This window comes from Esox lucius, chromosome 6, assembly GCF_011004845.1.
Source record: "Esox lucius isolate fEsoLuc1 chromosome 6, fEsoLuc1.pri, whole genome shotgun sequence".
NCBI classification, from domain to species: Eukaryota; Metazoa; Chordata; class Actinopteri; order Esociformes; family Esocidae; genus Esox; species Esox lucius.
In genome coordinates, this window is record NC_047574.1 from 10551093 (window position 1) to 10574889 (window position 23797).

Sequence of the window (23797 nt, forward strand, 5' to 3'; positions counted from 1 at the left end):
AACCTATTTATACGTAGACTCTCACATTTTAAGGGATCTAAAGTAATTGACATAATCTTAAATAAAGTTCTTGGTTGAAATCCTTTGCAATTGATTGGTAACATGAAGTCTGTGACCCATATATATCACCAGATGCTGGGTAACTTCTAAGATGATGCTCTGCCAGGCCTGTACTGCAGCCATATTTTGTTCCTTTTTGTTACAGGGGTCTTTTTTGCCTTTCAGTCTTGTCTTCAGAAAGTGAAACGCCTGATCAATTGGATTCAGGTCGGGTGATTGACTCCTTGATTGCTTTAGCAATATGTTTCTGGTAATTTTCATGCTGTCCAAAGAGTTTTGAGGCCTTTGTTTGAATTTAAGCAGACAAAATGTTCCAGCAAACCATACATGCTCAAAACAAAACACCCCCTCCAACTTTTTTGACAGATAAGTTCATACCTTTTTTTTCCTCCACAATTTCCTGTTGCCATCACTCTGGTATGTGTTAAATGTCCACTTTTTCCAGAACTCTGCAGGCTCTTGGTATTTTTTAGGCTGTCCTGCTTTGAAAACCAAATTTTTGCACCTTGGGGTCCAGCCTCTGCATTTTGGCTGATGAAGCCTTTAGTGAATGGTAGTGGCTGAAACATTCATGCCTACCTCCTTGAGAGTGTTGCTTGTCTGTCAGATGGTTCTTTGTTAGTTTTCTTTGTGGTGACCACTCTCTAGAGGTTTACAAATGGCTGGCAGATTACTTGCCATTGCTGAGCTTTCCTTCTACTTTATAATTAGTTGATTTTGGCACACCTAATGTTTGGCCTATGACTCTGATTTATTCTGATTTATCTGCATTACGATGGCCAGCTTGACTTGCATCAACACGTCTTTGGTCCAACTCCAAATGCAAATGCAAAGCCTAGAATCAAGTCTAGAAATTGACAGCTCTTGTGCATTCTCTAATGATGCAAACAAACACACCTCCCTAATAAGACACAGCTGTGAAGCCAATTGTCCAAATACTTTTGGAATTTCCCTGGAGGGACTATGTACAAAATGTGCTGTTATCTCTACATGGTTCATCCAATATCAATGAAAATACCCTCAAAATAAATCTGACCGTTTATACTTGAACTTGTGTCACTGTCGAATAATCCTTCAATGCAGGAATAGAAACACACATGTATAGACCATATTGTCCCATGAGAACAGGCAATTGTCCTATTGTATTTGAATGCTCAATGTGCAGCTGAGTCTGACAGTTTGTTTATCAGTCTATCCATGTAGCTGATAATGTACAGGACAATGTACATGTTGAATTGGACCAACTTTTTTTCAACTACATTAACTGAACTGAAAAAGCGTTGTTTGGCAGAGAGACAAAGACAGAACAACTATTTTCCATCCAGTCTCAAAATGTTTTTGGATTGCAGCTTCTAAGTCACATTAAACATTCTGTACTCTCACTTCTTAACTTCCCACAGAACAAACAGCAATAATAGTAAATTAAAGGATGCCAAATCTCAAGAATGGTGTTACGGTGACTACACCACATTCACCCAGTGGAACTGGGCATTTATTACTGAAACATGACAACATCCCACACCAGGGGCTATAGTCAGAGGCCATCTCAGTGAGATGACCACACCTGACAATTTTACTGACAAAAATTAGTCACACCTTCAAAGAGGCTCCTCTTAAAAGGTTAGAGCTTGAGGCTCTTGTTAAAGACACACACACACACACACACACACACACACACACAGACACATACTAAAATACGCACTTAATGGATTAGCTCCAGGCCCTAACAAACCGTGCTCTTAACATCCCAACACACCATATACACTTCTCTCTCCCCTACACACACCTCTGTTAGTCTGTGTGAACTTTTGGTGATGCCTAAATTGAGGCGTGATTGTTGTGTAATTGTAAGAAGCAGCAGTGTTAAGGAGATTTGCCTGGCGGCTTTTTAAAGCAGAGCATCAAAGACTTTTACCTGAACGTCTCCCTACGATGCCTGCAGCTCATCACGCAGAGCTGCAGAACACCAAAAAAAAACGGAACAAAAAAGACCCAAGACACCTAAACATGCCCCAATTAGGTCATACAAAATACAGAAACCAAACAACCGAGCAATTTTTGGTCCTTTTAGCACATGCACAATTCCCACAATTTATTTCGATTCCAGGGCTGAGACTGGGTCTTTGATCGCTGTATGATGGATGAGAATGGGACTAGCAGACTGCAAGATACACAGCAGACCCCCTAACCAAACACCCAACACACGAACACACATACCCACACATACACACGAACACACATACCCAACACACACACTTGCAAGAATATATGCATGCATGCACGCACACAGACACACACACGTTTACCATGGAAATGGAAACACCAAAGATGATGACCCTAAAAAAAATCTTACTACTACTAATCATAACCCTAAACCTAACTTAAACCCTAAACCAGACTGTATGGATGGGTGTAGTAGGCCCTCAAGGTGCAACTTAAGGTTTTAAACCAGCATAAAAGTAAAGTATTTAAAATCTTACTTAACCTTAACCTCACTAAACTAATATTGATGCCTAAAGTTAACCTAGCCCTAATGCCTAACACTAACTCTAATTCTAACCACAACCTCAAATGAAACTTTTGCCCAAAAGGTGATAGGAAACATCTCCATTAGTCAACGTATCCTGATTTAACCTCAGTTTGGGGACATTTTTGTCTCTGTTATAGAGTTAAGTCAGAAACACACACAAGGACGGCCACGTGATGGCCAAGAATAATCACTCTAATGATCATAATTATCTAGCACTCAAGACAAATATCCATTATTTTAGCTTCAGTTTTTAAAGTTCAGGTTCTATGAATCCAAGGTAATTACCAGGGCAAGGTTAAAGGTCGGAGGCTTAGCAAAGTACCATCCTGCATTTCAGATGTCTTGGCTGTGATTATGGTTTAGTAACGTGGGGATCAATGTCTGCAATGCAACACTGTTGCACAATCACCTCCAGTCTACAGTGCAGTACAGCTGGAGAGCAACATCCTGCCAACTCATTGGCCAGTAACTACAGGGGGTGGCCCGTTTTGGCATCAGGACCGTTTCGGTTTCCATGGCAACTCTTTATGACAACGCTAGGAACAGATCCGGATTGGCCCGGCGACCCATATTTCCACCAGATGTTTTCTAGGAAGAAGAAAAGGGCAGAAGAGAAAATTTCTTCCCAATCTTTCACCTAAAAAAATCCAACCTTCCCAAGATGCTGGCCATTCAAACATTGTGGTGCTGAGTTTGGCTGGGCTGACATGGCTCTGTGTCACACTCCTGTCCGCCTCTCTTACCAGACCAGACCACAGATAGACGTCTGCAGGACAGCTGTTTGTAAGGTCAAATCAGGCTATAAGATAGTATAAGATGTTGTTATAGATGGCAGTCTTGACATTTCTTCAGGCTAGAAGATAGTATAAGATGTTGTTATAGATGGCAGGCTTGACATTTCTTCAGGCTAGAAAATAGTATAAGATGTTGTTATAGATGGCAGGCTTGACATTTCTTTTTCTGTGTAAAGAGCAACTAAGTGGAAGTACTATTCTGTCACCCTGGATCGAGAAATGGTTTTCAGGATCAATGGCATTGGTGGTACTTGGTTAGTGTGTGGTGTTCTAGGGTGCAGACTTGGTCCTTAAAAGACTATGGCAGGCGTCAAAGATGGGGAGTAAAAATGGACTGTATACTCTATATGTGTTCTCATCTATGTCTGGATCTAAAGTAAACCAAGTAGTGTAATTTACTCTTTCTGATTTCTTTTCTGCTTTTAGTTAGAATGCAGTGTTGTTGTACTAACACACTCCCTTTTAAAAACTTGATTCCAAGAAAGTTGGGACACTGTACAATTGTGAATAAAAACAGAATGCAATGATGTGGAAGTTTCAAATTTCTATATTTTATTCAGAATACAACATAGATGACATATCAAATGTTTAAACTGAGAAAATTTATCACTTTAAGGGAAAAATAAGTTGATTTTAAATTTCATGGCATCAACACATCTCAAAAAAGTTGGGACAAGGCCATGTTTACCACTGTGTGGCATCCCCTCTTCTTTTTATAACAGACTGCAAACGTCTGGGGACTGAGGAGACAAGTTCCTCAAGTTTATGAATAGGAATGTTGTCCCAGCGCTGATAACAACTTGGGTTGTCCTTTTCCTCTTTAGTCTGGATAACATGGCGTCCCAGTTTTCCAAAATAAACTTCAAATTTTGATTCGTCTGACCACAGAACACTTTTCCACTTTGCCACAGTCCATTTTAAATTATCCTTGGCCCAGAGAAAACGCCTGCGCTTCTGGATTCTGTTTAGATACGTCTTCTTTTTTGACCTATAGAGTTTTAGCCGGCAACGGCGAATGGCACGGTGGATTGTGTTCACCGACAATGTTTTCTGGAAGTATTCCTGAGCCCATATTCTGATTTCCTTTGCAGTATCATTCCTGTATGTGATGCAGTGCCGTCTGAGGGCCCGAAGATCACGGGCATCCAGTATGGCTTTCCAGCCTTGACCCTTACGCACAGAGATTGTTCCAGATTCTCTGAATGTTTGGATGATATTATGCACTGTAGATGATGATAACTTCAAACTCTTTGCAATTTGTCTCGGAGAAACTCCTTTCTTATATTGCTCCACTATTTTTCGCTGCAGCATTGGGGGAATTGGTGATCCTCTGCCCATCTTGACTTCTGAGAGACACTGCCACTCTGAGAGGCTTTTTTTATACCCAATCATGTTGCCAATTGACATAATAAGTTGCTAATTGGTCCTCCAGTTGTTCCTTATCTGTACATTTAACTTTTCCGGCCTCTTATTGCTACCTGTCCCAACTTTTTTGGAATGTGTTGCTCTCATGAAATCCAAAATTAGCCAATATTTGGCATGACATTACAAAATGTCTCACTTTCAACATTCGATATGTTATCTATATTCTATTGTGAATTAAATATAAGTTTATGAGATTTGTAAATTATTCCATTACTTTTTTACTCACAATTTGTACAGTGTCCCAACTTTTTTGGAATCAGGTTTGTAGTTAGAATGCTGTGTTGTTGTAATAAGTCACTTCTTTTTAGTTAGAATGCAGTGTTGTTGAAATTACACACTTCCTTTTAGTTAGAATGCAATGTTGTTGTAATTACATACTTCCTTTTAGTTAGAATGCAGTGTTTATTGTAATAACACACTTCCTTTTAGTTAGAATGCAGTGTTGTTGTAATAACACACTTCCTTTTAGTTAGAATGCAGTGTTGTTGTAATAACACACTTCCTTTTAGTTAGAATGCAATGTTGTTGTAATTACATACTTCCTTTTAGTTAGAATGCAGTGTTGTTGTAATAACACACTTCCTTTTAGTTAGAATGCAGTGTTGTTGTAATAACACACTTCCTTTTAGTTAGAATACAGTGTTGTTGTAATAACCCATTTCCTGGTCCTGGTTATGGAGGTGAAGAGGGAGAGAGATGCAGAGAGAGTGGAAGTCAGGCAGCCAAGCTTGTGCAGCTAAACAAAATGTTGTTGGCTGGGGAATGTGTTCTCTTCCAGCTCATGTTAACTTCCTGCCTGAGCACGCAGTGTGATGAACAGCAGAACGGCTTGGCTAGATATGCTCCGGAAGAAACCTGTTTACTTCCTGCCTGAGCAAGCAGTGTGATGAACAGCAGAACGTCTTGGCTAGATATGCTCCAGAAGAAACCTGTTTACTTCCTGCCTGAGCAAGCAGTGTGATGAACAGCAGAATGTCTTGGCTAGATATGCTCCAGAAGAAACATGTTTACTTCCTGCTTGAGCAAGCAGTGTGATGAACAGCAGAACGGCTTGGCTAGATATGCTCCGGAAGAAACATGTTTACTGGGACTCTATTGCACCTGCTGTGGAGTTATTCTGAGGGGGATGTCACAGAAACTGAACATCACAAAACTGCAAGGGCTTTTTTTATGTGAAACACTATCATTCCACTATGACTGTAAATATGGAAATCTTCAGAAATTACAATGCGATTTTATATACATATTTTTTACTTTAAAACTCAGAAGCAGATACATGTTGTTTTTAATTTATCCTAACAATGTCTGTGAGATAAGTGGCTAGTTCATTTGTTAAATACTAATCGCTCAAACAATGCTGCACAATGCTGACCATTCCATTGATCCTAAAGAGACCAACCAGAGGATGTTGGGGCATACACAACATCTCAATACCGTCAGTACAGGCTATCCACATTAACAGATCACAAACTTTATACTTCTAGTTCGTGTTTGTGGTGGTGATTCAGATAATGATAAACTTCAGATGTCGAAAAAATTTCGAATATGTAGCCAAAAGCTTTTACTAAACAAACAAATATTAATTCAATATTTCATATTCAATGAACCCTTATGGAATATTTGGGGTATGGCCCAAATGTCATAAATATTTTAAATGAATATTCTATGGATTTAATTTTGTGAGAATCCCTTAAATCATGGTCATTTTACATTATCGCTCAACAAAGGATTATTGATCTTAATGGATTTTAACGAAGACAAGATTCTTTATCAAAATACACCTAACACATGAAAGGGTTTGAAAAGGTTGACAGAAGGCAGAGTACCTGAGGATTTCAAATAACGGTTTGCCAGAATAATATATACCAGGGGTATTCAGGTCTGGCCTTCAAAGCCAGTTTCATTTTTTTTTATTGCAAACCCCTCATTGGGGACTTATTTAGACCCGGAACACCAGGTGGGTGCAATTAATGATGAGGTAGAACAGAAAACCAGCAGGTTCCGGCCCTCGTAGGGTAGGAGTTGAATACCACCAGTCAGGAAACCCTACCTAACGTCTTTCACTTTGTATTATATCAAAATGAACTTTACTATTTTAATGTAGAATGTATAAAATAATGTATATACCAATGTTGTAATGTCAGTATATTTAGTGATTAATATCAATAACTGAATAAAAATCCTGTTGCAGGTCCTGGGCAGGTCCGTTGCTAGACCATGGCAATTGTGAAAAGAAATCATCTAGCCATTTTCTTAATACTATCCCATTCTGATTCGAAAATAAGTAATGCACTAACACATGGGAATACCTCCTTTTCCCTGTCTAAGCAGATTTTGTCAGACTGGGGCATCTTTACAGAGAAAAATGACATAAGCGATGCTTTCAGCATTTATGTCAGCATGCCTTTTATTTGAAAGAAATTAGTTTAGTTGACCAGATGTTGATGTGAGAAAGGTCTTGCTTAAGATTGATGTTAATATAAATCCACAGGGTCAAATTTGTCTTCATCCTTTCTTGATGCAGCTTTCTGCTCTCACTGTTGAATCTTTAACAGATTTTTTACCTTACAATTACTTTCAGTACCGTCCTCAGGGTCTAGAAGGGGCCCATGTACGCCCCTTCAAAACAGCCCATTTTATAGACTTATCTACACTCTGAATCAGGTTTTACTTATTCAGAGGCTTTTCTCTAATGGCCTGACCTAGGCGGCTGTTAGCAGTTTGTTGGAAATGAATTGAAAGAACACAGCGTGTACTTACTGATGGTGTTAAATTATGTTTCCTGGGAAACACAAAGGGTGCTCTACAGGGATTGATTCTTGGTCTGGGTTTTTATTTTTGTACATAAATAATATTGGTTTATTTGTATAAATAAAGAATCCGTATACAAATGAGACTTGTGTAAGCTATGGTTCCCAGGAAAAATAAGTATCTTTTGGTTGGTTCAGTCTGCATTTTTTGTTTTACCAGAAGCCTTGTTGACTTGAAATTGGTACTTAATGCAGATAAAATAACTTTTTTATTTTCCAAGACACATATGTATCACAAATGTATTCGATTCTCCATCAATATGAACATGTATGTTACTGTCATTGATCGTATGAAGATCTAGCCATCTGGATTGACCAGAAGCTTTAAGAGAAAGTTGATTCATTTTATACGAGAATAAGGTATTCCTTTCACCTTTTAGCAGAAAACAATGTATTCTGTGATGTTAATTCCAGTTTTAGGAATCCAGGGAGGGCTAACTGGAGAGATAACACGGATAAAGAAATTAGCTTGTGGTTTTTTGCACCTAACTTGAGATAATGTCCAAGTTACAAAATGTAATTTCAAACTGGTGCCTCTTGGTAATTTCAACGGATTTCAGATGATCTTTTAAATGAAAAACGTGTTTCTTTTGATTGTGTTATAAAGGTTCGGCCTCCGAACATTGAAGTAGGTCTAAGTCACCACCAGGATAGAAAAACAAATGTAAATGTGTGTCTTCCCTGTCCCTAACAGCACACAGAACATTCAGCTGAAAAGGATATTCCCATTTGCTAAAAGGGGTATTCGTCTCTGTTGCAGACACAACCTCCTCTATTTCATCTGTTACATGAATAGGTTGTTAGCCTCACAAATTCGGACCTGGTTTCTGGCAAATTCGGACCTGATTTCTGGGTAATTCTGTGGGTTTGTAAACAAACAGCCAGGGAAGAATGCAGGCTCTGACTGAAAAAGGTATGAAAGAGGTAATATATTTATCATAGCTGTCTTATTCCACCCAAAAAATCAGACATCAAACTGTGGAGACTGTAACCCTGATGCCAACATTGTGCTGGCAGGTTGTCTTCCAGTTGAAAACAGCTAACAAAACAACAACAGTCCACTCCATTTCCATTGAACTGTAAACACACATATACACACACATTTTAGGAATCTTAATCCTTGTGAGGACCCAATAAACAATTCCCTATCAAGATCCTATTTTCCCTAACCCCTAAACATAACCTTAACCGTAATTCAAAAAACATAACTATAACGTTAACCTTAATCCCCAAAACCTAACACTAACTAATAACCTAAAACCAAAGCCCTAACCCCTAGCACTGACCCAAAACCCTTACTCTTTAAGGTCATATTTCCCTTGTTTTATTATCCTGGTGGGGATTTTCAGTCACCACCAGGATAGTAAAACACAAACTCACACACATTTTATAAAGAGTCTAAACCTGTTTATGGTATTCATGGGGATATTCACTGGTTGGTCTGTCATACAGTCTGACTGTTGGTTAGTTTGTAGATTGTGAAGTCGCAATCATATTCTCTGTGCATGTTTGGTTGAAGCCCATGGCAGCCTTCTGGGCCCTGCATTGAGAAGTGTCATTTCTCCTGTCAGTAGAGCTACGCATCACAGCAGATGGTTCTAGGAACTCTGTGAGAGGGAATGAGTCCACTTTGCTGAATTGTTGGTATAGTTGTTGCTACAGACTTGGCTGTTAGTGCTGTACATTGGTGCCAGTTTTAAGAGTTTAGACCTCTACAGGGAGCCAGCTGGAGCTGAGAGGAGTAGAGAGGGAGCGTTCTACAAACAAACTGGATATCAGGTATTGCCTGGCAAGCAGAAAGTAATAAATTAGTTTATAATGCATCAAAGGCCTGATGGTGAGCTCTTACAAGCTTCAATTTTTTAAACCCCCGAGGGCAGAAAGTGTTGTTATTGGTTCAGTCAGGCGTCCAATTGAATATACTGTTTCCTCTGGGTCAGAAAGATGTGTTAGCTAGGCAACGTTCAGAGGTGTTTCCAAAGCAGCAAGGCTGTATAGTTTTCTTCAGGGCAGAAAAGATGTGTAAACAAAAAAAAGCTTTGTAGGTGCCCTCAGAGTAGCAAGTATGAACACTCACATTGAACGCAAAAAGAAACATAAGCTGGCTAAAGAAATGTTATAATTTCTCTCAGAGCAACAAGATTGAAAAGTTACCTCGAAGGCAGAACATAAAATGTGCTAGAGAAACTCTCATAGTTGCCTTTAAAGCAGTCTTGTGTAGCTATTAAGTAGCTTGGTAATCTGATAAAATAACATTAATCTAAAAGAATGAGCAAATATGACAACATGCTGGCTTAACATTGTCTAGCAGAATACTGTATCAAACAAGCAAGTTACTAGATAGCTGACATTAGCTATCTTGGTAGCTAGATAACTAGGTAGCTAGATTATTTAAAGTGTTTTGTTGAGCTCAACTGAGGGGTAGTCCTTATACAACAAAACAAGCCTCATGGGAAGCTAGTATGGATTGGGTTTCACACAAATAACATTCAAATACAAACATCATTGACTTTATCATTCGGTTTTGGTCATTCTTTAGCGAAAATTGGTCCTTTCCTTAATTGATCGTCAATGTTGTTAATCTATTAGACTGATCAGAATTGATGGTTACGCTGGAATGTCAAAGTTTAAATTGTCCATACCGGTGACAGCTCATTGTTTTCTTTCCAACTTGAGGTAAATCTATGTTGTTTGAAATGAATTTGGAAAGAAATGCTGTTCAAATTATAATATATATAGTTCTCAATGCAATACAAAGTGTTCTGAATTATTGTCACTACTGTATGTAAACCACTGGATACATCACCTTGCAATAATAACAACACTGTCACTTTTTCTTTTTAAATGAATGACATTTGAGAACACACTGGGAGGTATTTTAGACTATCCCACCCATGTCTGAGACGTCAATACAAAATGTCCCATAAGTTTTCAATTGGGAGGAGATCAAGTGTCTGAGATGGCCATGGCAAACCACAAAGCATCAGCTCTTTAAGCAATCTTAATCACTGAAGCATCTGCCAAATGTACCCCAAACAATCCAACCCCTTTCATGGTATCCATGATAACCAAACTGATGGGGAACTGCATCTGCCCAAAGCGTAATGGGATGTTAGTTCCAGACTTGCTTGGAAGCACCTGTTTTCGATATACTTTGTACCTCTCACACACTCATTCTCTCTCTCTGTTTGTCTCTCACATCTCTCCATCCTTAGCCTGCCGGATCAGTGGGAAGCCCAGGCGTGATAGACGACCACTGACAAGACGGAAAAATCTCAGCAACAAAAAAAAGAGAGGGAATAAAAATGAAATAACAGTGCAGCTTTACAGGTGGCCAGCATCCAACCAGCCTAACTCGTAGGTAATACATTTCTGGTGGGCACATTTCATATATTGGCCTTCTTCATGGGAGGACCCACTGAGGATTATGTCTCATAACATCACATTTAAGAATACATGGCCTTGAGTATGAGCATTTGATCTAGGCATTCATTGTGAGAATTTGTTTGCTGGGCAGGCAGGCAGGCAGCTGCTGAGTTTAAAAGCATAGTTCAGGATTTTGGCAACTGCCTTTTCTCTTATTCCCCCCAAGAAAAAACATATTTATGTCTTTGCGTGCAGTTTCAAGATTACCAACTAGAGTTAGCACAATTCCTAATTCATGCTAGCTAATCCTAGACTTCTACTCCTTTTTTTAATGACGGTTAGTGATTGCTTGCAAAAGTATCTCTAATGATCTTCATAATAGACTAGGACATACAACCCTGTTTCCAGAAAAAGTTGGGAAGCTGTCTAAAATGTAAAGAAAAACCGAATTGAATGATGTGCAAATCATTTAGCCCTGCATTCAATAGAAAATAGTACCAAGACAAAATATCAAATGTTGAAAATTAGAATTGTTATGGTTTCTTGGAAAATACATGCTCACTTTGAATTTGATGCCAGCAACACGTTTCAAAGAAGCTGGGACAGAAGCACCAAAATACAGGAAATGTTGTTTAATGCAAAGAAATTATAAACCTGGTGGAAGATCACACAACTAATTAGGTAAATTGGCAAAAGGTCAGTAACATGATTAGGTATTAAAAGATTATTCTTTTTTTTTCATTGCCCTCTGGCGGCAATGCATTAAAAACAGACATTACTTTGTAGTGGACATCACTGCATGGGCTCAGGAACACTTCCAAAAATCTTTGTCTGTGAACACAGTACATCACGGCATCCAAAAATGCAAGTTAAAGCTCTACCATGCAAAGAAAAAACCATACATTAACATCATCCAGAAACGCTAGCCCCTTTTCTGGCCCAGAGCTCATTTCGGATGGACTGAGGTGAAGTGGAAAACTGTCATATTGTCTGACAAATCTAAATTTGAGATTATTTTCAGGAATTATAGACTGCGTCCTCTGGGCTAAAGAGGAGAGTGACCATCCTGCTTGTTATCAGCAAACAGTGCAAAAGCCAGCAACCGTGATGGTATGGGGGTGCATTAGTACACATGGCATGGGTGACTTGCACATCTGTGAAGGCACCATTAATGCTGAACAATATATACCGTTTTTGGAGCAACATATGGTGACATCCAGATTATGTCTTTTTCAGGGAAGGTCTTGCTTATTTCAGAAGGACAACGCCAACCCACATGCTGCACGTATCACTACAGCATGGCTCTGTAGTAAAATAGTCTGGGTGCTAAACTGGCCTGCCTGCAGTCCAGACCTGTCCCCTATTGAAAACATTTGGCACATTGTGAAATGACAAAAACAACAAAGGAGAACTGTTGAACAGCTGAAATCTTATATCAACCAAGAATGGGACAACATTCCACTACAACTGCAGTGATTGGTCCCCTCAGTTCCCAAATGCTTACAGAGTATTTATTGTTAAAAGAAGAGGTGATGCAAAAGAGTGGTAAATATGCCCCTGTCCCAACTTTTATATATTGCTGGCACCAAAATCCAAATGGGCAAATTTCTCAGTTTCAACATTTGATATGTGGTCTTTTTACTAGTTTCAATTTAATATATGAATAAACGATTTGCACATCACTGCATTCTGTTTTTGTCTGGATTTTACGCAGTATCCCAACTTTTTTGGAAACAGGGTTGTATACAAATTTACAGTTTTGGAGAGCATATAAATAACTTTGTTACCAAACAGCTCTTAGACCAAACAGAACATTAGATGGATTTATAGAGAGTTGTAAAATGCGTGGGTAATGTAATCTCAGTAAGTAAAAGAAAGATTACATACTCTCGTCTCTCACGGTGGTTAACTTTTACCACAACCAAAGAAGAGACAGCTAATTTATTAAGTCTTTCTGGTATACAAACTTCAAGCTTAGCTTGTGGTTTGAAGAGGGACCGTATTTTAGTTCATGATTTAAAATGGAAAGATCTCGTATCAAGACCGCAAGTGTTAGCCATAACTTTGTCAACACATTCTTGACGCAGAGGGTGATATATCTGTTCAAAACATGGTCGAAAAATCCACTTCAGTCAACTCCTCTCTGCTCCACACTGACGGCTCAATCAGCAGGGGTCTGCCGCGTATTCAGACATCACACATAACTCTACTGGTTCTGAGACAGGTTCCTGGCAAGCCGTGAAAGCTCAGAGCACATAGTTCAGAGAACTGGTCAAAGTCTTGGGCTTTTTGGTGGTGAACTGAACAGACAGGTTCCAAACACCTCCCTGAAGCCACCACTCAACCTGTCAGGTCTCCTCAGTCTTTTCTTGTCCTCTTATCCTCTATGTACCAGAGCTGTACGTCCTACCCTATGAGGTCTGGACTATTGCTGTTTTCCGTTCAATCTGGTAGTTGAGTGCTCCCCTATGGTGTCCCATGTCAAAATCGGTCCCTGGTTAGAGGGGGAGAATAGAGGGAAAAAAGCAGTAGAACAGGCTTCAGGGTCCAGAATTTAATTTGAGGCCTTTATACGCTAAAACGCTAACAATATACCCTCTTTACCCGTGTTCTGTTCCCACTGTGCTCTTATACAGCTAAGCCCCTAATAGACATTCCACTCCACTAGCATGCCCCGTAGCCCCAGGTCTCCTGACTTAATCGATTTACTTTACCCCAGCTTTTATACCTTCTTCACAATAATCCACTGCCACCTCTGTCCACAGAACTCTCATTATTAGCAGTGTTGTTAATTGAGGTGATTTCAGTCATGGTGTTCAGATCAGGCTAATAAATAACCGGCTGATAGGCTTAGGGTCACATTAAAGGAATAAAATGTGTCTGGTCCTAATGCAGGACACATGTTCCCCTCAGGCTGACACACCGACACAAGCACATGCGAAAGAAACCCACATGCTTCCTTGCCCCAACACAGTCTCTGTCTTTAATATGTATTGTGTATACCTAAATACGTTCACAGAACAAAAAAAAATAAGGGAATCAGTTGCCTAAATATTTCATAGAAAGTTTGCAAAACCAACAGGTTTAGTGCTGGTTAAACATATATATTTTAATTGAATACTACTTAAATTATTGAGAAAGCATACACAAATATTTTCCATTGATACAGCTTGAAAAAATTGTGGGTTTGATGTTTGTGTAGCTGAAGATGAATTAATCAGTTAATGTAAATGCTAAAAAAATTATAAAACAATTCCAAAATATCACCCTGAAGTAGAGCATTCTAGGAACATTTTAAATTTAAAAGAATTCAGTAAAAAACGGAATCACATAAACATTTTAAATCATTAGGAACATTTCACTAACTTTGAGTTAGTGATCACTGTGTGGAAACATTGGAATAAAAAAATTAATTAGGGCTTACAGTGTACATAAACAGATTTTTTCATTCAAGTAACTAAATCAGTCTTGAGACTGAATAGTTCAAGCTTACAGCAAATCTATAATTTAGTAAGACATTTTACTGATTGACACAGTGTTCTTTACTGGGAGCTGTTCATTCCTTCCACATGCTTTCCTGCTTAGTGGATTCTATAAAACCAGTTTCCTATTTGAAACAAAAAGTATGTTTCTTGGAAACCTCCTGGCACCAAACACTCTATACCAAACAACATGAGGGCTGGGAAGGAAAGAGTCTTCTGAAACATGTCAAACATTTTACATGCATGAGGTTATTTAAACATCTGACATGCATGAGGGTATTCAAATGACATTGGTTCCAAGGCTCCTGGCACTCTATAAACACTTTAGGTATGTATGGATATTTAAGGATGTTTTCCAAAGAAAGAAATGTGTGTGTGTGTGTGTGTGTGTGTGTGTACATGCACTAGCATGCATGCGTTCGTGCACGTCTATGTGCACATGCGCATTTGTGAGCATGTGTGTTTGTACATGCATGTCTTTGTATGTTGACTTGTGCAGAAAGAATAAGTGAAACACAGGCAATTAAGAGACTCTGGTGCTAAAGCTAAACTTAGATGTTGGACTGTCCAGATTGGTCGACAGTCGATTGCGTCACACTGTAGTAGCACAGCTTCAGTAATCGTATAACCAGTATGTAGAACGGTGATACTTTTTCTACCAAATATGGTCATGATGTTGAACTCTCATGTTATTGTTGGTCTGCCTCATCCTAGAACCATCTGTGGATATTTCCCTAGTATAGTCCTGTAATAGTTAACTGGAGGGTACAAACCTGTCGCTATCGTTTACGTGGGCCATGTCTGAAGGGCCCTCTAGATACTAAAACAATATACTGTGTTTGATCCCGCTACATACTACAACCCCGTTTCCAAAAAAGTTGGGACGCTGTGTAAAATGTAAAGGAAAACAGAATGCAATGTTGTGCAAATCATTTAAACCCTATTATTCAATAGAAAATAGTACCAAGACATCATATCAAATGTTGAAACTGAGAAATGTTATTGTTTCTTAGAAAATACATACTCACTTTGAATTTGATGCCAGCAGCATGATCCAAAAAAGCTGGGACAGAGGCAACAAAAGACTGGAAAAGTTGTGTAACGCTAAAAACATAAACCTGGTAGAATATCACACAACCAATTAGGTCAATTGGCAACAGGTCAGTAACATTCCAAAGAGGATGAGTCAGTCCAAAGTGAGGATGGGGAGGGGTTCACCACTCTGTGAAGGACTGCGCAGGCAAATAGTGACACAATTCAAGATATAACATATCACAATGTAAAAAAAGAGTTCGGGGATCTCATCATTTTCTGCAAACAATATCATTAAAAGACTCTCTGTATGCAAGGGACAAGGGCGAAAAAACTATATTGGATGGGCATTATCTTTGGGCCTTAGGTGGCACTGCATTAAAAACAGATTGTGTAGTGGAAATAACTGCATGGGCTCAGGAACACTTCTGAAAACCATTGTCTGTGAACACAGTACGTTGCAGCATCCACAAATGCGAGTTAAAACTCTACCATGCAAAGAAGAAACCAGACATAAACAACATCCAGAAACACCAGCGCCTACTCTGGGCCCAAACTCATTTCAGATGGACTGAGGTGAACTGGAAAACTGTCCTGTGATCTGACAAATTTGGGATTATTTTCAGGAATCATGGACGCCATGTCCTCTGGGGCTAAAGAGGCTTGTTATCAGCGCATTATGCAAAAGCCAGCATCCATGATGGTACGGGGGTGCATTAGTGCACATGGCATGAGTGACTTTCACATCTGTGCAAGTCACAATGTTCACATTAATGCTGAACAATATATACAGGTTTTAGTGCAACATATGCAGCCATCCAGATGTCTTTTTCAAGGAAGGCCTTGCTTATTTCAGCAGGGCACTGCTAAACCACATTCTGCAAGTATTACAACAGCATGGCTCCGTAGCAAAATAATCTGGGTGCTAAACTGGCCTGCCTGCAGACCAGACCATTGAACACATTTGGCACATTATGAAATGACAAATATGACAAAGGAGACCCCGAACTGTTGAGCAGCTGAAATTCTATACCAAGCAAGAATGGGAACACATTCTACTTTCAAAACTACAGGAATTGGTCTCCTCAGTTCCCAAACCGTTACTGAGTGTTGTTACAAGAAGAGGTGATGCAACACAGTGGTAAACATGCCCCTGTCCCAACTTTTTTGGAACATGTTGCTGGCATGAATTTCAAAATGGGCATGTATTTTTCCAAAAACAATAAAATTTCTCAGTTTCCACATTTGATATGTTATAAATGAATTGCCCATCATTGCATTCTGTTTTTATTTGCATTATACACTGCATCCCAACTCTTTTGGAAACAGAGATGTATTTAGAATATACCATTTAGTAAACATGAATGCAGTAAGCAACACATATTGTAAAACAACACTCACCGTAGTAAGATTTCTTTCATGTTGCAGTCAGATACATTGCCTAACCCTTTTAGCTGTCTGACATCAATGTCATATTCAGAATGTCAAGGAAAGCACTGTTGACAAGAGAGTCACGTTTCATTGTCACAGTGAGAAGTACAGTTTGTAAAACAACATGTTATTTAAAAAAGAACCACTAAATGGAGACAGAACATAGGGATAAAAAGATGGAGAAGAAAACAGCATGCTAAAGCTTCAGACTGTAACACAAGATGTTTTGATTTTCACAGGCAAAAAAAAAAAATTATCTAAATGGCCCCATTCTGACGTAGGCTGTGCCAACAGATGTGAGCATTCATCTTTATGTTGCTGTGTTTCTGTCTACACATGTTTGCACCCCGACACACACACACACACACACACAGACATAACACCAACACCACCACCACACAAACACACCCACACTCTCACATACCTATCCCATTGTACTAATCAAATGTTGATGTTGCCCACTGCTAATAGGAGCAGGTCGGTCTGTAATGCTGATCTAGTTTTAATTCTGCTTTGATTGTCAACAGCAAACTGTTTATAGTATTGCAGACTAGTCCAATCACCTAATATGCATGACTGGTTCTGAAGCCGACTTTCAACATGAAAGTCTAATGGAAGTGTACATGTCTACGAAGATCATCAAAAGTGACAGGATCTGGACCCCAAGCTGAGTGTAGGTTCTACAGAGACACCTACTCTATGAACACACACACACACATTTTTTCAAAGACTGTGTTTTAAGTATTACTGTCTCATATATTCACAGCCATGTTTACACTAGCCCAACAAATGATTGCACCCCAGACCTTCATTGGGTTTGATACTATGTGAGGTCAAAGTGAAAGGAAAAGGGTGTCCTTTAGTTTCACTATATACATTTGGACAACAATGTTGTTAAATCAGGAAAATAAAAAAATACAAAAATCTTCCTGTCACCATTTTGAAAACATGAATGTTTTTGAGAATTAATGGTTATGTTTTAAGGTTTAGGTTAAATCTTCTGGGGTTAGGGTTAGAATTAAGGTTATTTTATGTGTGGGTTGTCTGTATGTACAATAAACAGTATGTGGTTTACAAAACGTGAACTGCAGTTTAATGTCTCCAGTGTTCTCAAAAACAGCCGTGATTCTCTTCACAGGTACTAACATCTGTGTGTGTGTCTCTCTCTCTCTCACTCACACACACACACACACACACCAGATGTTGTCTTCCACTCCTGCCTGAATCTTCAGCTGTATTCATTCTTCACCTTTGCATGTAGTCTATTTTTTACCACTCCAGAGGTGTCCTATGACTCTGTTGTTTCCACGGCTGTGTTGACCTTACTCTGTCCTAAGTCATGGAACAGGATTGGATATTTTACTTAAAAAAGTACATTTTAGTATTTTGGGTGGAATTTTGGCTTGAAAATATTCTTTAGAAGCAGTTCCTTTAATGAGCCCTTAAAACATTTGAAGGATCTTAGCATATGTTAGTGTAGATACTACATAACAAGTTCCCGAAACGTAAAGGTTTGAGAGAAGGTTCCCACGGTCTTTGGAGTCAGTATCAGGCTTCAACACATCATAGCCAGTATCATACACACACTTCAAGCCAGGCTTCGTCTTCAAGACCTTTTGTTAGCTCTGCTTCCCACGGCTGGTTCCACATGTTTTCTTCTTGTTGGTCTTTCTCTAACCTTTACCCTTTACCTCTCCAAGGTCTATGCCTAAACCTGAAAATAAAAAATGTCTGCCTTTTCTTCTTACGTATTAAAATCTTCATACTGAACTATCGGCTCTGGTGGGAGTGCTACCCAGTGTAGAGAGAAATAGGGAGAATGGGAGAACGAGAGAGAGGAAACAGCAGGGGGTCCACTTACAAAATATGATTTTACTTAATGGGATAATCCCCTTTTTGAAACCCTGATGCGGTTATGTAAGATTCTCCTACATGTTTAGAAGAACACTACAAACAATGCATGAAGTGCATAACAAGGCAAATAGCCACTAATAACAAACCCCCCAAAAAGAGCACACTAAATCCTCATGAATATCCAATCAATCACAATAAACCAAACAACAACACAGTCTAAACAAAACTACTATTGGGAAACACAAACAGAAATCAAAATGTTGTGCTATCTGGCCCTACTTTGACAGGTTTAGCGAGCCCAGCCTTGCCTTGCCATTGAGAAGGAATGAGAGAGGAAAACCTTGCTCACTGTAGACTAAATTCCGTGTGAGCAATGCACTATGAAATAACTAGGGACGGAGTGGCACTTCCTTACAAATTACTCAAAATCATTTCGAGAACCTTATAAATGTCAACCTATAATCCAGTGAAAAGCTACAAATGCTAGTGAGCCCCGGACCACTTGGGGAGAAGGGCCCCCAAATCAAATCTTACTTAGGGCCCTTAAAAGGCTAGGGCTGGCACTGCTGGGAGTTAACTATATAACAGCCTGGGAGCCCAATATATAACAGACTGGGAGGCCACTAAACAACAGCCTGGGAGCCCATATATAACAGCCTTGACTGAGAAAAGGCATCACTATTAAACTTTTGTCTATGCTGTAATGTAGGGGGTGGCCAAAACAACGGAAATCCCGAACAATATATTAATATCTAGGACGTAATAAGGAGTACCTCCTTTTCCCTTCAAAACAGATCCAATCCTTCTGGGAATGCTGTCATACAAGTCCTGTACTGTGTGTAGTGGGATGTTGCACCATTCTTCAAGAAGAAAGTTATTTGAGAGAAGGAGGTGGAAACGGTCATTGCACACTTCCCACACTGGTCGAATGATGCTCAGATCTGGTGATTGGGGAGGCCAGGGAAAACTTTTGATGTCTTCCTGGTGTTCATAAAACCACTCTTTAATTAATTAAGCAGTGTGTATGGAAGCATCTAGCACCCTGGAATATTGGAGCATCATGAGTGACCACTGTTTGAACCACAGAGGGCACCTGTTCCAGTATAATGGTCTCATATTCCTCAGGTGATGTACAACCATGCAGAGCAATCATCAATGATGACTGATGGCAGCACATACCATTACCATCCCCCAACATGTTTAACAATTGGCAGCAGACATTTTTGGCTGAAAAGATCCAATGATTCTCTCAAAACTACAATACCAAACGGATGTATGGCAGACCATACTTTTTGCTCAGAGGTCCAGGTTTAGTTTTTTTACACTAATATGTACATATTTTTATGTAGGCCTTGGATACAAGTGTTTTCCAATTGGCAGCCCTGCCATAAATTCTCATTTTATGCAGCTCACAAGATATACACTCACCTAAAGTATTATTAGGAACACCATACTAATACTGTGTTTGACCCCCTTTCGCCTTCAGAACTGCCTTAATTCTACGTGGCATTGATTCAACAAGGTGCTGAAAGCATTCTTTAGAAATGTTGGCCCATATTAATAGGATAGCATCTTGCAGTTGATGAAGATTTGTGGGATGCACATCCAGGGCATGAAGCTCCCGTTCCACCAAATCCCAAAGATGCTCTATTGGGTTGAGATCTGGTGACTGTGGGGGCCATTTCAGTACAGTGAACTCATTGTCATGTTCAAGAAACCAATTTGAAATGATTCGAGCTTTGTGACATGGTGCATTATCCTGCTGGAAGTAGCCATCAGAGGATGGGTACATGGTGGTCATAAAGGGATGGACATGGTCAGAAACAATGCTCAGGAATTTGGCATTTAAACGATGCCCAATTGGCACTAAGGGGCCTAAAGTGTGCCAAGAAAACATCCCCCACACCATTGCACCACCACCACCAGCCTGCACAGTGGTAACAAGGCATGATGGATCCATGTTCTCATTCTGTTTACGCCAAATTCTGACTCTACCATCTGAATGTCTCAACAGAAATCGAGACTCATCAGACCAGGCAACATTCTTCCAGTGTTCAACTGTCCAATTTTGGTGAGCTCGTGCAAATTGTAGCCTCTTTTTCCTATTTGTAGTGGAGATGAGTGGTACCCGGTGGGGTCTTCTGCTGTTGTAGCCCATCCGCCTCAAGGTTGTGCGTGTTGTGGCTTCACAATTTTTTTGCTGCATACCTCGGTTGTAACGAGTGGTTATTTCAGTCAAAGTTGCTCTTCTATCAGCTTGAATCAGTCGGCCCATTCTCCTCTGACCTCTAGCATCAACAAGGCATTTTTGCCCACAGGACTGCCGCATACTGGATGTTTTTCCCTTTTCACACCATTCTTTGTAAACTCTAGAAATGGTTGTGCGTGAAAATCCCAGTAACTGAGCAGATTGTGAAATACTCAGACCGGCCCGTCTGGCACCAACAACCATGCCACGCTCAAAATTGCTTAAATCACCTTTCTTTCCCATTCTGACATTCAGTTTGGAGTTCAGGAGATTGTCTTGACCAGGACCACACCCCTAAATGCATTGAAGCAACTGCCCTCTGATTGGTTGATTAGATAATTGCATTAATGAGAAATTGAACAGGTGTTCCTAATAATCCTTTAGGTGAGTGTAGTTTTTGTTGAGACTGGGTCACAGAGGTGCCAATTTATTAGGCTGTTCCATGGTGTTAGAGTTCTCCTTGACACATTGTAATATTTTGTATTTTCTGTGACTGATTCATCTGAAATTCGACCACTGACAATTTGGCGTCTTTGGAACTCTGCGAGTTGCCTCATCTTGCTTTGAAAACTCAAATTGCATTGTGTGAGTGTTCAGACCTGTTGTATGGCTGACACCTATTTACTGCTAATTGGCAACCAACCTAATGTGACATATGTCGCTGCATTTGTTTTTGTGTTTTAGTTACTTCAAAGTAACAATCCTTTTCCAAGTGGTGTTTCTATTATTGTTGTTTAATTCATATCGTTCATAACTTATTGATTGTAACTTTGTGCTCTGGCAATATGTATTGCAATTCCATTCAAATAAATCAATTGAAATTTTAACAGAAATTGTAAAATGTAGAGAGAGGTTGAGACATGAGGTTGAGAGTGATATGAGAGGAGAGAGTAGAATGGGAAGCTGAGACGACAAGGTGAGACATTGGATTAAGAGTTAGATGACTAGGTAAAACATTGGATTAAGAGTTAGATGACAAGATGAGACATTGGATTAAGAGTTAGATGACAAGGTGAGACATTGGATTAAGAGGTAGATGACAAGGTGAGACATTGGATTAAGAGTTAGATGACAAGGTGAGACATTGGATTAAGAGTTAGATGACAAGGTGAGACATTGGATTAAGAGTTAGATGACAAGGTGAGACATTGGATTAAGAGTTAGATGACAAGGTGAGACATTGGATTAAGAGTTAGATGACAAGGTGAGACATTGGATTAAGAGTTAGATGAGGGGATGACACATGAGGTTAAGGGCGAGATGCAGGTCAATTTACAAAGTGAGATGAGAGGGTGAGACATGAGGTTAAGAGTGACATGAGGAGGTTAGATGTGGGGTTTGGGGTGAAATGAGAAGGTGAGATGAGAGGATCAGACATAAGATTAAGTGTGAAATATGAAGTTTAGAGTGACACATGACTTGGGGTTACAAGTGAGATAACAGGGTGAAACATTATATTAAGGGTGAGACATTAGTATGAGATAAAGTATGAGATGAGAGCATGGTGAGATAAGAGGACAAGACATGAGATTAAGAGTGACATGAGATGGGGAGATGTGAGGTTAGGGGCGAGTTGAGAAGGTTAGACATAATATTAAGAATAACATGTATGGTTAAGGGTGAGATGAGAAGGTTAGACAATATTAAGAATAACATGTATGGTTAAGGGTGAGATGAGAAGGTTAGACATAATATTAAGAATAATATGTATGGTTAAGGGTGAGATGAGAAGGTTAGACATAATATTAAGAATAACATGTATGGTTATGGGTGAGATGAGAAGGTTAGACATAATATTAAGAATAACATGTATGGTTAAGGGTGAGATGAGATTATGGGCAAGTTGAGGTGAGACATGAGGTTGAGGATGACAGATGAGGTTAAGGCTGAGATGAGAGGTTTAGACCGAATGTCAAGGGTGAGACTTGAGGTTAAGGGTGAGTTGAGAGGGTGAGACATTAGGTTAAGGGTGAGTTGAGAGGGTGAGACATTAGGTTAAGGGTGAGTTGAGAGGGTGAGACATTAGGTTAAGGGTGAGTTGAGAGGGTGAGACATTAGGTTAAGAGTGAGAGGAGAGATTCGGTTGTGTCTGGATTGAGCCAGAGAACCTGGACAGACTAAGGGGAAGTACTGGGAAGATGTGGACTGAAGGTGACCTTGACCTTGTTGTCTGTCTGTGTGTGTGTGTGTGTGTGTGTGTGTGTGTGTGTGTGTGTGTGTGCGTGCGTGTGGGTGTTTGTGTTTGTGTGTCTGTGTATGTGTAGTGCCATTACTAATAACTCTAACAAGTATAGGTCAGAGGTCAGACTGTGGAGTGGGAAATGATGGAGAAGGGCTGTTAAAGAGACTTTATGCCTGCCACCTGCCAGATACACACACACACACACACACACAGCTGATTGTTACCAGACCTTATTTAAATACCTCCCCAGTGCCTCTGTAAGTTAAACCTCCATAATAGAATCCAACAGACAGAGTAACCAAGAGGGCTATATTCAACTGTTTATAGTTGCAGGATCTAGCAGTTAGAGGTTGAGGCCAATAACCTAAAGGTTGATAGTTTGAATCCTTGTGCTGACAAGGTAACCATGTTGTTGTGCCTTTGAGCAAGGAGGTTGAACCTAATTGCTCCTGGGACTTGCTCTGTGTGAGAGTGTCTGCTACCTAGCAAATGTAAATGCAATATAAATGTTCATCTTCGGATGTTAAACTTTGACAAATGAGCTATTCAGTTTAATGCAGCATATAACGTAAGTACTAAACAA

At 39.6% G+C, this 23797-nt stretch overlaps 1 protein-coding gene and 1 long non-coding RNA gene across 2 annotated transcripts in view; one reads left to right on the forward strand and one right to left on the reverse strand.

Moving 5' to 3' along the window:
* LOC109615846 overlaps nt 1-10977 on the forward strand; it is a 31153-nt gene extending 20176 nt beyond the window's left edge. The window contains exon 2 of the long non-coding RNA XR_002196849.1: nt 10835-10977. This is a non-coding gene — a long non-coding RNA (uncharacterized LOC109615846). The remainder of the gene's footprint in view (nt 1-10834) is intronic.
* hpse2 (heparanase 2) overlaps nt 1-23797 on the reverse strand; it is a 93184-nt gene that overhangs the window by 62894 nt on the left and 6493 nt on the right. The gene's annotated exons all lie outside the window — the stretch shown is intronic.